The sequence below is a fragment of the Cygnus atratus genome, chromosome 12, assembly GCF_013377495.2.
Source record: "Cygnus atratus isolate AKBS03 ecotype Queensland, Australia chromosome 12, CAtr_DNAZoo_HiC_assembly, whole genome shotgun sequence".
Lineage (NCBI taxonomy): Eukaryota > Metazoa > Chordata > Aves > Anseriformes > Anatidae > Cygnus > Cygnus atratus.
Window position 1 is genome coordinate 10,882,999 of NC_066373.1, and position 13,558 is coordinate 10,896,556.

At 43.8% G+C, this 13,558-nt stretch overlaps 1 long non-coding RNA gene across 1 annotated transcript in view; it reads right to left on the bottom strand.

Moving 5' to 3' along the window:
- The window catches only part of LOC118246390 (uncharacterized), a 76,170-nt gene extending 64,864 nt beyond the window's left edge, over positions 1 to 11,306 (bottom strand). Inside the window, exon 1 of the long non-coding RNA XR_004778151.2 lies at positions 11,103 to 11,306. This is a non-coding gene — a long non-coding RNA (uncharacterized LOC118246390). The remainder of the gene's footprint in view (positions 1 to 11,102) is intronic.
- Positions 11,307 to 13,558: the final 2,252 nt, after the last annotated feature.

Genomic DNA, 13,558 nt, shown 5'->3' on the forward strand with positions numbered 1-13,558 from the left:
ATTTGGTAAACTTTGAAACTCGCTACAGGTGTAACTACTCCTTGCTAGTAAGGCTATTCTGCAGGACAGAAGTTAACTGCACACTTGTTAAGAGATAAAGCAAAATTTAAAGTTTTTAAAAGAACAGAGCGAGACATTTGCATCACTTCTCAGGTAGCAGTGTAACGATGCTACCTTGGTGCTCCCCATACCACCCATTCAGTCCTGTAAACTGGTCTCCCACCAACTGCTGCTGGCATGAGCACAGTATTATTTCAGGGCAGCATGCGGAAGGAGGACAGGCGTGTAGCCAGCAGAAGAGATCTGATGGAAGGATTTTGATTTTAAAATAAAGCAATCCATGCTGTTTTAAAAGCTGAAAGGAGAACAGTGAAGACTTCAGAATGGTGGGAAAAGGAAAGAAAGAAAATTACTGCCATTCTGTTGGTGTTCCTGGGAATACTTCACTTACTCTATGTAACTAATGTGTATCCCAAGGTGTGGACTGAAGGAAAAGCTATTCTCACTCCATCAGTGAGATTGCATCATCATCTTGAAAACAGACCAGAATTCCTTCCCAGGAAACTTGCACTGGGATTTATTAATTCTCCCCCAAACTCAGATTACAATGAAGTTTACATGGGTTAAACTGGCAAGAACATAATTTCTCATCTTTGAGAGCACAGGAGAGCTGTAAAGTGGGGATTTGTACTGAAAATTCAGCTGTGGTGGAACATGTGAAATTGTGCATGTCTACTATCCCTGTGAGGACTGAAAGCAGCTGAAGATTGGCAGGCAGTGAAGACAAAGTGGAGCAAATTCACACCTTGTGTCATCCTGAGGACCCCAGCATCGCACAGAGCAGCCTGTGGAAAAGGCCACAGAGGAAGTTTGGCTTCAGCAAAGTGATGCCCATATGAAAGAAGTATCACTCACGTCCCTACACCTGGGTCAGGCTGTGGGTGTGCTCCCAGAGTCACCCTGCCTCATTCCCTCCAGGCCAGGGACAGTCCCGGTGCCTCTCCTCCTGGCATTTACCCTCTCCCCTCAGACCTCGGCAGGGTATGTGGGCCATAGGGATCTGCAGAACCAGGAGCCCCTTGGTGCAACCCTGCTATTGATGGGAAGAAAAATCCTCCGTGTTTTTCCAGCACTACAGGAACGAGGATCATTTCAGACAGGAGCTGAGACACTGTCTATTGCTTCTCAGTGCCATATGCTGGGTTTTTATTTCCTTCTCTTTAGCTCACTTGGGCCAGGGTCAGCCAAAGTACAGCCTGCAGCTGCTCCCTTCTTTGATTATTGATGAGGATTAGGATTTATTTTTTATATACAGCTCTGTAGGTGTGTAAGACATTTCACACAAATATACAAGGACAGGGCTCTGAAGAGTTTATACAGCCCAAACATGTCGCAGCACAGCTAGTGAAGACACACATACGATTAAAGGCTTATAAATGTAAGTTCCATGTGTATCTTGTTAGCTGGACAAATTGTAGGTTGCTTTGTGCGGCTGTTCCTGTAAGGGAAAGGGTCATTTCTATGCATGACACTTTAACCTTTTGTTATAGGAACCTGCTGTTTCAAGGCCTGGCTCGCTGGACTCCCATATCCAAGCCTGGTGAGCTGATTTGCTTCAAAAATAGTTTATGGAAAAGTTTAATTCAGATTAGCACTCAGGAAATAAACATTATTGGGTAAAGGGCAGAAGATGGCCCTTTGTTCTTGCTCCAGAACAGGGACAATGTTTCTCCAGCTTTGCCTACAGGAGTAAGGAACCAGCTGCAAGGACATGAGACTACTTTCCCAAGCCTTCTGAGCCCTTTAGCTGCCCAAGAGTAGGCCCAGGGGCCGGGCAAAAAGAAAGACAGGATTTGCCTCTAAATGCAGAGAAATACTACCCTTGTACTTAAAAAAAAAAAAAAAAAAGCTATATTATGTTGTCTCCCATTGTGTTACCTGTGTGCTGACGGCACCTCACTTAGCTATAACCCAGCACATTCCCGTGGCTCACAGCAGGTTCCCACAGTCCCCCCACTTCACACTACATTTCCTCTCTCCACTCCCAGTGACCAGACGCAGCCTCTCACTGCGTATCCTCACTCCATCCTCCATGCACCCAAGAGCAAGTCAAGGCCTTCTGTAAACTTTTAAAGAGGTTTTGCTGGGCTGGTTTCCTAACATCTACTTGTCTTTTTTATTCTGGTGCCTCGGTGTGGCACAGCATGGGAAACAACATATGAATGAAGGGACCATTCTCTTCATGATTTAACAGTGGGCATGAGCTTCAAATGGCAATGTTTTGTCTAGTTCTTATGTAAGCCAGCTGCAATATTCTTTGAGTAGGAGTATGTTGTAACGGGGTAAGATTAGCGTGTTATATAGCTATTTGAACACATACTCTGTGAGGCATCCTGAAGAGGGATGTCAGAGTCACAGCAGCTCTGCTCCCAGCTGCACCACACAGTTGCTGCATGGCAGATACCTAAGGCTCATATTTATGATTCTCCCCTATCTTAGGGGACTCAGGGTAAGAGATACAAAGCCCTGTTTTCAGAGTTGGTAGGCAATGCCAGCCAGGAGCAGAGCTTTGGAAAACAAGCTCAGCATGTTCCAGGAGTACTCACGGATGCTAAAAAGGAGTTGTTACTTTCTAAAATGCTACCCTGAACCATACCCACTATGTACAAGTTCACTGGTATGTGAATGATAGATTTAAGCCTCTAATATGTGATTTAAAGTGGACTTTAAGGGGCTTTGGGGATGAGCATGCTGTCAACACAGAATTTACACTGAAAAATAAAAAAACATGTAAGGTTCAATAATGACCACTTCTGCTCACTGGAAAATGATTGCAGCTGACTGCAAGAAGACTTGAATGATGGAGACCAGCACAATTCCTCAGTGAGATAATCCTCAGCACTCTGGGTGAGATGTGCCAAGGCCAGAGGCTAACAATAAGCAGAATTGACACAGGAATATTGAGAACTAACTTGGCATATTTGAGACCCATTGAACAAGCAATGCTGACCATCAGAGACCTCAAACATTACTGAAGAAATGTATTTGGAACCAGTTGTCGAAGAGGTCCCAGAGATAACAACATAACACAGCAGTATTTTAAGCCAACATGAAGCAATATGCATCCAAGAGGATAGCTGCATCTGAAGAATACAACTGGCAAGACTGAAGATACAGCCTTCCACAGAGCTCCCACTACAAGATACACAGTGCTGTCCATGATGCTTCAGCAAAACGCTTCCTGACTCCTGAAGCCTTCGAGTCAGCAGTATTTATTGGAAAGGATGCAAAAACGGATGCCTTGGGTAGAAGCAAATCGACAAACCATCCTTTCAGCTCATGAAAAAGGGCACTGATTAATGAGCTGGCATACACAGGCACACTTTTCATTCCATCAACTTTACAGGTTGGCTGAAAGCCCCCAGAATTTTGCAAATCATGATTGTTCCTAGGGGGATATCTCTGTCTGGTTAGTTTATTTGTTTGTGTGTACATTCGGTAACTAAGGTCAAAAGTTTTATAGCAGCAACTGTCTCTGAACTGTTACTTGGCTTTGATTTTTCAGCTATGGCACTGAGACTTTTATGCAATGTTGTTAATAATAGAAATGCACTTTGTTTTAGTTTTAACTAATTATAGATTTGCCTGATGCAGTATTTCATGTGCATGGGTAAAAGGTAATTGTCATACCCTTATAAAATCTAAAGATTAAATTCCGCCTTTAACTACATACATTTCACTGGTGCCACAGAGGGTTCAGTGAGGTCGGAATTCATCTACAATGATGGGTTAGCCATGAGACTGGCAAAATACCTATTACTTGATGTGGAATCATAGTGGCAGAAATGTGTTCTACAACCTTTAGAAATGACTGCCTACATCTGAGCTGGATAAGTATGAGTGCACAGCAGCAGAGTTTGCACAAAGACAACCAAGTTGCAGAATTCACATCACTAACTTTGATCAGTGCAAGTAGTGTGGAACCCAGCATCCGCAGCTGTATTTACTAATCCAAAGCCATTCTTCTTCCATCCAGTTTCAAGACTCCTGCATGGAGTTTGACACAACTTGCACAAGAGTTCTGTTCACCTAAGTTTTGGAGAACCACCTAACCATGATATTTTTGCCTCCCTTGATTTTCTAAAGCAGTGTCTGCAGGCCAATAAAATTACTTGATGTTACCATTCACTTTAGACTTAGTATGCACACACAGGACAAATACTGTTTATCAAAACAGGGAACAGAAACAATGCCATCTACTTAGGTGACCCTTCCTTTACAAATACTTACCAGAAGAAGCGAAAGTCTGACAACTGTCCACTGGGTGTTTTGTGGCAAATGTTCACAAATAACCTAAACACGCAATATCTGCAGAAATGGGGAGTCATGAACAGGAAAACAGCTAAACTCACTGTGCAAGTGATTTGCAGTTAACAACATTGCAGAAGTACCGATGTGTAGCTTTATTTAAAAGGGGGAAAGAAGTCTTAAACACTGAAGAAAAGAGAGGTTTTCACCTTTAATATAAACCAAGAAAAGAAGCAACAACACAAGCATCTACAACGAAGGGCCCCTCTGGGCACTATGCCATCATCACCTCTGCTTTCCATTATCAGTGTACATTAACAAGAATGTTCAGGTTCCATTTTGAACTCCTGTTCATCAGAGTGTATAAACTTGTCCTTTTTCATTTTCTTCAAACTGAAATTTGGCAGAGGAGTGCTTGTGGGTGGGGAGTTTTTGGAAAGACTATTATTTTTAAAATTTGGTCTTTTCAAACTGTTCTAAATACAGCAGTGGGGAATATGCCCTGAGGAGCAACTCTGTTGCATGTCTCTCAAGGGAGGGGTATTGACAATTAGATATTGTCAGTCTCTTATTCAGTGCAAGAGGAAAACAAGCATACACACTTCAGGCTAACTCACAGAAGGCCTCTGGCCCAGCAGAAATGATGAGTGCAGGGTGACGCTGTGGGGCCAGGAGGCTGGGAAGCTGTCCATCAAGGGTTCCCAAGGGTGGTCTGTAGTCCTCTTGCAACACACAGAGCTTTTGTATGTGGCCTGAAAAGGATCTGGGAGTTGTGGCTGTCCTCCACAGAACCAGCTGATTGTCAAGGCTGTAGCAACTGTAGGGTCTCCTCCAGTGGCTCTGGGATGGGGTGAACGTCTGGGCACTCCGGATCTGTCAGCCATTGAAAGCCTGGACCAGACTGCCCCTCTAGAGCAGTCGGGCTTTTGGGCGAGTCTCACAGCTGTGTATTTCAGACCCTTGGCTGTTCATCCAACCCTTCCCATCACTGCACATGACAGCAAGAACCCTCTGTAAGAGCTAGCCCACGAGTGCAATATTGCCAGGATCAAGACGAATTTCTGCTTACAAGAGCAGCAGAAGCAGCGCATAGCCTAACTCACGGTGTTAGAGTTGAGCACAGATGAGGATAGCAAACTCCCCCTCCAGCCAGGAGCCAAACTGATGGGCAGGCTCTGTCCCTAGGAGATGTGCTCCAGAGGGAATACCAGAAGCTAAATCTGGGAGAGGAAGAGGGGGATAAAGCAGGAGAATGAAGAGCAGAGTTGAGGCAGCCCAAACACCAATTTGCAACAGTAATTGCTTGATAGCATTTTCGTTTGAGAGCTATAATGCCTGTCCTCACATACTAGCACATCACCTGACTCATTCGCCACCAAATCCCATAAACCCCAAACACAGTCTGCTTAAAAGGAACTCATGGATATGGTCCAGAAACAACGGACCTTCATCCCACTTGTACAGATCACAGCAAATCAAATTTCTTCTCTTTTTATCATTTTACTCCTGCCTCCTCTGTGCTCACCAGAAGGATGCTTTAGGTAACAACAAAAGCACTGGAAGTGTTTGCCAGGTGGCTAACACAGGGCAAAATGTGTTGCTGTGAACTGCTGCTTACACTGAGTTGCACAGTGTAAGATCTCAGCATTGCCTGGACGTTGCAGGGTGGTACAGTGTCCTTAATTATTTTGGACTAATGAGCTAAAGCCCAGGCCAACTGGAGAAAATGGCCTTTGGATCAAGCCCTTATCCCTTAAGTTGCCACACTTGCCTGCTTGCAAAACCCCAAAACATTAATTCATCTCCAGACTGGAAAGATTCCAGAGACCTAGAGCCAACCATAAAGGAGTAGGGCATGAAATTCAGGACAGAAATTTTGACAAACTTCTTTATTTCCAATTATTGTAAAGAATGATGTATTGATGGATCTTACTGTACATCCGTGCTCATTTGGGTTGGATTATGGGGGAATTCCTGATGCATGCTAGTCACTAGACACTGTGAGGCACCTTCCATCTACCCTGTTCTAAAAAAAGATTCAAATCATGCACACACAGAAAAGCTGGCAGCTGATCCTTTCAGCCCTGAGAAAAAGTGACTATATTCACACCTGCAGTAGCTCACTGGATTCAGTACATTTGCTCATACATGTTTGCAGGACTTTGATTTATTTGTTTGCCATTTCATAGTCCACTTAATTTATCTGCTACACCGCAAATATGATACAATTACCTGACAAAACATGTAAAAAAGTAGGATACGACATGCAGCTGTATCTACATTTCCTCCTGTGCTTCTGAGGAACTAATGCAATTACAAAGCCATTTTGATGGAGACACTTTTGCTGACTCCTTCACATAAGAAAAGTTACTGGCAGGCTCTTATCTCCTCCATCAGAAGAGTGTTCCTGGAAACAGGACAGTCCGTGGCTAGAGATAACACATCGTGGAATCTTCTGCACCTGCTGGGCGGCAGCATCCGCCCCCTTGGTCACATGTAAGTCATGGTGATAACAGATAGTCATTTCTGTCCCTGTGCAGATCAACACGCTCCGTCCCACAGAGCAGAAGTGGTGGCAGTGGCGGTTTCCATCTGCTCAAACAGGGTGAAAAGTCTACGAGAGCCTGCTTTGGAGCTAGGTGCTTTTCAGTCCCTTGCCTTGGAACAGTGTTCTTATAAATCCCCCAAGGCGGAGATAACCTGCCCGTTTCTGGAAGTGTACTTTCAACAGGCAAAAGTAACTGTGCCCGCAGTGTAAGATATCATCCTGTGGAGACAGGTTCTGTGGTGGGGCCAGGAGCTAATTAGTGACAATCATTCCTATTTCAGATTAGTGACAACCATTCGCTGCACTACTTTCTTATTACAGCACTAGAAACATGATTTATTTCACAGCACCCAAAGAGGAGCTGGTTTAGTCCTGGGAAAAATGTACCTTTTATGTCCCTCCCCACCGCCCATTTCTCCTTCCCCTACTTCCAGCACACGGCTGGCAGAAGCCTTTCACAGCAGCTGCTCGGACCACCTAACTCTAGCTGATGAGATCTGTGCTTTTAGGATGCAATTGTCCAGGATGGCAATTGTCACATAAAGCATGCCATAATACAGATAAAGACACGCCTCATCACCAGTTGCCCTTAACCACTCTGCATCCCTTGAATCACGGTGAGCTCGGTACCCCTGCCCTGTGACAGATGATGCCCAGTGACACAGCGCCCACTGGGAGCTCTGCCCACAGCCTGACCGACTTGAGCATGACCAGAGCAAAGTGGGGAAGGCTGGGGGTACACTGAGTTACATCACAAAGTGGATAAGATATGAGACTTCTTCGTTCTTCTTCTTTTAATGGGTGAAACAAGTAGATGTGTAAGTGAATACCCTGGAGAGCTTAATGTTAGGGCAGGGTATTTCAAAATTCAGGTGGTAAACAGGACACAGGAGCCAAGCAGATGTAGTTTTGTATAGCTGCTTCCTAGTCAGATGTCAGCATCCAAAACAATGTTCAGAATGGGGCTTATTTTAAAAATAATTTTAAAAAACAGGTAGGGAAACTGCGTGCAGTTTTCATTAACTCTGAGCAAAAAGAAATAACTCTCTGGAACATATTTTTGTTCTGCTCCAAGGGCTGCCACCCTGCTGCCTTAGCTATGTGGAAAGTCAGGGTGCTCCTTCTGTTCTAACATTTATTTTCTGCATCCTTGTTTTATTTTTAACAGCTTACAACAGAAAGAAATGCGTTATCGCATGACTGTCTAAAGCAAATAGTACATTGTGGTTTTGGGCTTGGACACTTGAATGTGTAACTTCCCAGCAACAAGTCCTGTTCTCTCTGTAGGGCACTTCTGGTAACTCATCTCTCCTACTGAGAAGTAAGGAAAACTGTCACCTAGCAAGTGAGACAGCTATTTCTTACAGCCCTCGCACTGGAGAAAAAGCAAAAAGATGACAACAGACTGCAATTGCTATACAAGACATATTATGCATATTATGCTGTACGCAAAGCAGCAGGCCTTACTGATTACCACCAACACTGGGTCTTGGACAACTGGGATATGGTCCTGATCTGCTAGAGGCTACTGTGCTTCTATGAACCAAGTCATTTCACTTTTCTGCACTTCGATTTCCCAGTCTGTGAAAACGAGTGTGCTGTGGTTTATTTTTAAGCACTTCAGCAACTGACATACTGTACCTCAAACTCCTTAAATGGTTACATCATTTTCGCTGCTACAAAAAGTTCACTAAAACAGCATTTCAAAATCCCTCTCCATGTATTGTACTTTCTGTTCTCTAGCCTGACTGTGGTTTGACTTCTGGTGTCTAAAGTTCGAGCTACGGTGGTTGTTTGGCTTCAGATGACAATTGCTAGTGAGCACTGATCTTCTACAGATTTGAATGGGCTGCACAATCAGTGGAAATGCAGCCAATGCAGCTTTAAACACACCTCATTCGTGTAGGTCCTGTGGCTACTTCTTTGATAAAATTATTAATAGCATGTAAAAGTTAGCAAGTGCCTTTTTCAGATGCATCACTCATGTGGAACACTTAACAGAGAATTCTGGGCCAAGATCAATATAATGTAAAATGTGTAAAGTGTCAAAAAAAAAAAAAAAAAGACCCACCTATATATTTAGTTACTAAAACATTTTTAAGAAAAACTGTACTTTCCATCCTTGTGAAAGACACTATATGTGTGTGCTGTCCATGTTCAGCACTTGTGTCACTTACTGACTATTGTCAGGTTAGTCAGAAGCTGATAGATACCGGTTTGTTGGCAAAAATGACCAAAACCTTGCAAAATATTGTGGTGACAATCGTATCTTCTGCATGGACTGTCCTGCCAGTGGCTTGGGTTTTCTTAGACATATTAATGTTATTAAAGAAAGAAACACAGCAAATAAACCTGGTTCCTCTCTTCTGAGTTCTGCCTCATTTTCTCAGTCTGCTGCTGCACCCGAGCTGTCAGTGAGCTGCGAAACTGCAGTAAATGGGCTGGAGAGCAGCTGAGGCCAGCGGTGTCAGACTGTGGGGAGACCCGAAAACAAGGGGAGTAGGAAGGGATCATTACAATACAGAGAGAAAATATGGCCAGGATTCGATTTAGCTTAAATCTAGCAAAGCTAGCCCAGAATTACCAGGAGCTGAGAGACAGCACAATTATGGTGCATATATTTTAACAGGCAAAAGTCAATGGGATGTTCAATAGGCACGATACTGAGACAGCCCCCATAGGCAGGTACTTTCACTGTGCATGGGAAGAACAATTTGTATCACTCTGAGAGCTGATAAAGGCATTATAACACCGATTTGCCATGCTAATAAGGAATCGTTACACTGCTGGAGCAAAAGAAAAGTAATCCTTCAGCATCTGTTCACATGATTAACATCACTGATTATTCATGCGATCACCTGAGGAAAGACCAGATGGTTTATTTCCTGGGTTTGAACCTCTGCTTTTTAGCTTAAGAAATCTGCCCCTCTGAAATTAGCTGAAGGAGTCATGCTGTTAGCAACACAGTAATGCTACTGGGAGGTAAGCAGTACATCTTGTCTTCTGCAACTGGATGCCATAGGAAAGTCCAACACATTGCAAAGATGTCACATACTTTCCCTCAAAGGAAACATCCTAATGCAGCTGAATTCAGTGAATTCAAGCCAAGCATTGGTCATTTTTTCATGACCTCACTTCCCCTTCTCCTGCCTGAGACCTTTGACTTTAAATGAAGGGTCACTGGCCTGCAGCCTAAAGGGAGGCTGCTCTTCAGTATTGGCGGTACAGGACAAACATCCATCACATGGATCAGTCACAGATCAGAACACACCCTGTCCTGTGCAAAAGCCTTCCACATCCAGGGGTCCATCACATTAGCTCTAAAATCACACATTCAGTGAGAGAGATTAAATTGCTGAATAAATCTTTTTTAACCATTATTTTTGACTGTTCTGTAATAAGCAGTTGTCTTGCTGCCCCAGCTGCGGAGCAGCTTATCTTTCAGCACTATTTCCTCCTCTACCTATCAGCTCTGCTGTTAGAGTCAGGACTTTCTCTGCTTTAATTGTTGCAATCCTACCATTGTCTAACACACTGATTTCAAATGTAATCATATCCAACCTATAGCAACAAATCTGCAGCGAAATGTGAAAATTAAGGAACTGCAAAGAATTACTTGAAAGTACTGTGTGAAAGTAATAACAAAAAATGGATTCTGCTGTTAAGCAAAGTAAAACAGGAACATTTCCAATGTGTATGACTTCCATTATTTGCATACTTCTGTTACTGAAAACAGGAGAGTGTCTTCCAGTAAAATCTGGTCAACTAAATGACTCATATGACTTCTGAAGTGACCATGGATTGCTTCTGGGCTGCATGCGCTCACAGGAGTTCTCGTGTCCAGGGTGGATCAGACAAAAAGGAGAACTGAAAATGGCTGACTGTAAAGATGGCTGCACACTGCACTTCCTTATTTGTACCAAAATTAAATAGAAAACATTATTAACCATTTTAAACTTTAAATGACGCGACCCCTGGCGCCAGGACACCAGCAGACATTCATACAAGTACATGCACTTCATTCATGCCCATCCTGCACGCTAGCCAGGCATTGCACAAACAGACTAAAGGACTTTTGTGTTCACGTCCTCAACCTGCACGTCTCCCCCAGCAGGCACAGACAGGCTATGTGCCCTTTGCACAGGCAGTCTGAGGCTTCCCACCATCCTGTTTATGTTCAATTACTCTTTCTGCAGTATTTCCAGTTCCAAGTCTAGGAAAAATGGAAGCTAATAGAAAAACATACCTACACAGCGGAAAATCCAGGCCGGCGCTTCCAGTTGATTACTGCAGTGCCGGTGCTCAGCCTTTAACACCTGACCTAAGCCTGCTTTTGGGCCACGAGTGAGCCTAGCAACTGCAAGGTCTGGCAGGCAGAGCCACCAGAAAAGCAGTCAGCCCATCCACTCCCCATTTCCAAGGAGCCTGGAGGTCACTGGCTCTTAGCAATGGTCACCACTTGGAGCCATCTTACAGGTCTAACACTCCAGCTCCAAAAATAGAAGTAAGAATAGCATTGATTGAGCAATGCATAAGCGAAACTATTTTTCAAGACAGATATCAACTGTGAGAGAAATTCTGAGCTTAGAAATGGTGAAGGTTTCACAGAGGAAAATGTACAGAAATTGCAGTGGAAGAGGAAAGCTTAGAAGTACAGGTATACGCACTGGCCTCCAAGAGGAAGAAGGACATTTCTTCTACGGCAAAAGCTATCTGAAGGGTGATGTGAGTTCCTCTTGAATTTGACATGGAGAGAAATCACTGTGGTCCCTAATATTAAGCGTTAATGTTAAGCATGTTAAGCGTTACCATACTGTAGGTACTGAATGGAATTCTGCACAAATCCCAAATCTCTGTGCACTTTTTCCTGTGGGGTAAAATCTACCGATTTCATCAGAAATGCTGTGTTATGAATATGAGTAGGTCTAAACCCAACAAAAAGAAATGTGGTGTTCAGAATTTTTGTCTCTGCCTTTTCAATACAGATTTAAATCCTCACTCTTCTGAATGCCACTGGACATAATAAGGAACAGCTTTAAAGAGCAGGAGTTTGCTCATATGTGGTACATAGCCAAAGTTTGCTTCCTGCAGTGTCTGAGCAATGAATACCATCAGCACAGTTCTCTGTGGGAGCTGAGGGTCACCACAAAACCTGAAAAATCAGGTTACCATTGAAACCTGAAAATAATTTCCTGAAAAACAATGTTCTCCCTCTAAAATTCTGGAAGAAAATTTCTGAAAAAAATCTGGGCTGTGCCATGAATCCTGCATAGGAAGAATGGCCCCCAGGACTAGTTTGCCTTTCTCCCAAGAGATAACCTGGAGTCTCAAGGACTTCTTAGACATACACACCAGGGGATTCAGCTGTCAGAGGACAGTATCACCGCAAATTGAGGTAGTAATGCAGATGTTACTTTCACTGCATCCCTCGGAGGCCTCCTGAAGCCTGTCCTACAGCTGGTGCTTTTTTCATGCCATTGTATGCTCACAAGAGAGAGCAACCAGCAGCTGAAAATAATGCACCTGGGCTGGTGTAGAAAAAAAATGGAGGTGTTCTGTGAACGGGAAGTTTTAAGCCATGGGGAAAGCAGAATTTACTTCCACAGAAGCAGAATTTCTCTTCCAGAGAAGGAAAAAGGTACTTAAAATTCACCTGCTAAGCACACTTAGGGCCACATGGCTTTCTCTTCCTGACCTTACTTAACCTCGAAGTTTTCATCATCTTGCTCAACCCTGCAATCATCTATTGTAATAAGGGGCATAACAAACTCCTCTTCACAGCTAATGTCAAGCAGAGGGAAACTACAGCTTCATTTCTTTGGAAAAACACTAGCAGATTGTTATCTTGGCACTGAGTATGAACAACACCGTGAGCATGAAGGATAGGACTGAACTGTTTCCGCTCCAACCTTCCCATAAGCCTCATGACGTGACATCTAGATGCATCTTTAGAGAAGGACAAGCAAGCATGGCTAAAGCAAGGTCAGGGCTGAAGCACAGAACTACGGCACAGCTGGGACCAAAATACATCAACCCCTCACAAAGATACACTGGTCTGATTAAAAGGAGTTTAAAGCTGATTCAGTGAGAGCTTTTTAGCCTAATTGAAATTCACCTAGCATATTTCACTGTGGTACCCAACTAGATTAAGATTTACTGATACAGGCTGTTTTAAATTGCGTGCAGAATATCTATGCTGGGAAAGGGAAAAGAGAAGGAAAAGAAAGGGAAAAAAGAAGGGTGTTAGATCCTTTCAACGAACTGTACTTTCAAGTTTAACTAGGAAAAAGCTGTACTGAATGAGGGACCCATGCAGTCGAAGAGCTCACCTTTCGCCTCTCAGCCATCTTCCTCTGCCTCACCTGTTGTGCATCTCTGTGCACAATTCAGGATGGCCAAAGGGGGACTGGGATTTGGGAGTACAGTGTCTTCTCCCATATAGCTGGGTGCAGATGCTGACATACTCCTTTGCAGGGGGTGGAGGAAAGGAGATGTATGCAGTTCTCCCTGAGTTAGCCTCATATTATAAAATTGCACTCAACTTCCTTAAGCTGTCTGGAAGGAGCATTTGGGGCTGCACTGCATTTGGCAGACTATGTGGGGGGGCTGGGGTTACTGACCCAGGTTTCAGAGCTCTGCAGGGCATAGGAAGGGACATCCTACCTGTGCATGCCTACGTCCTGACAGTAGAGGAGGAGGGAG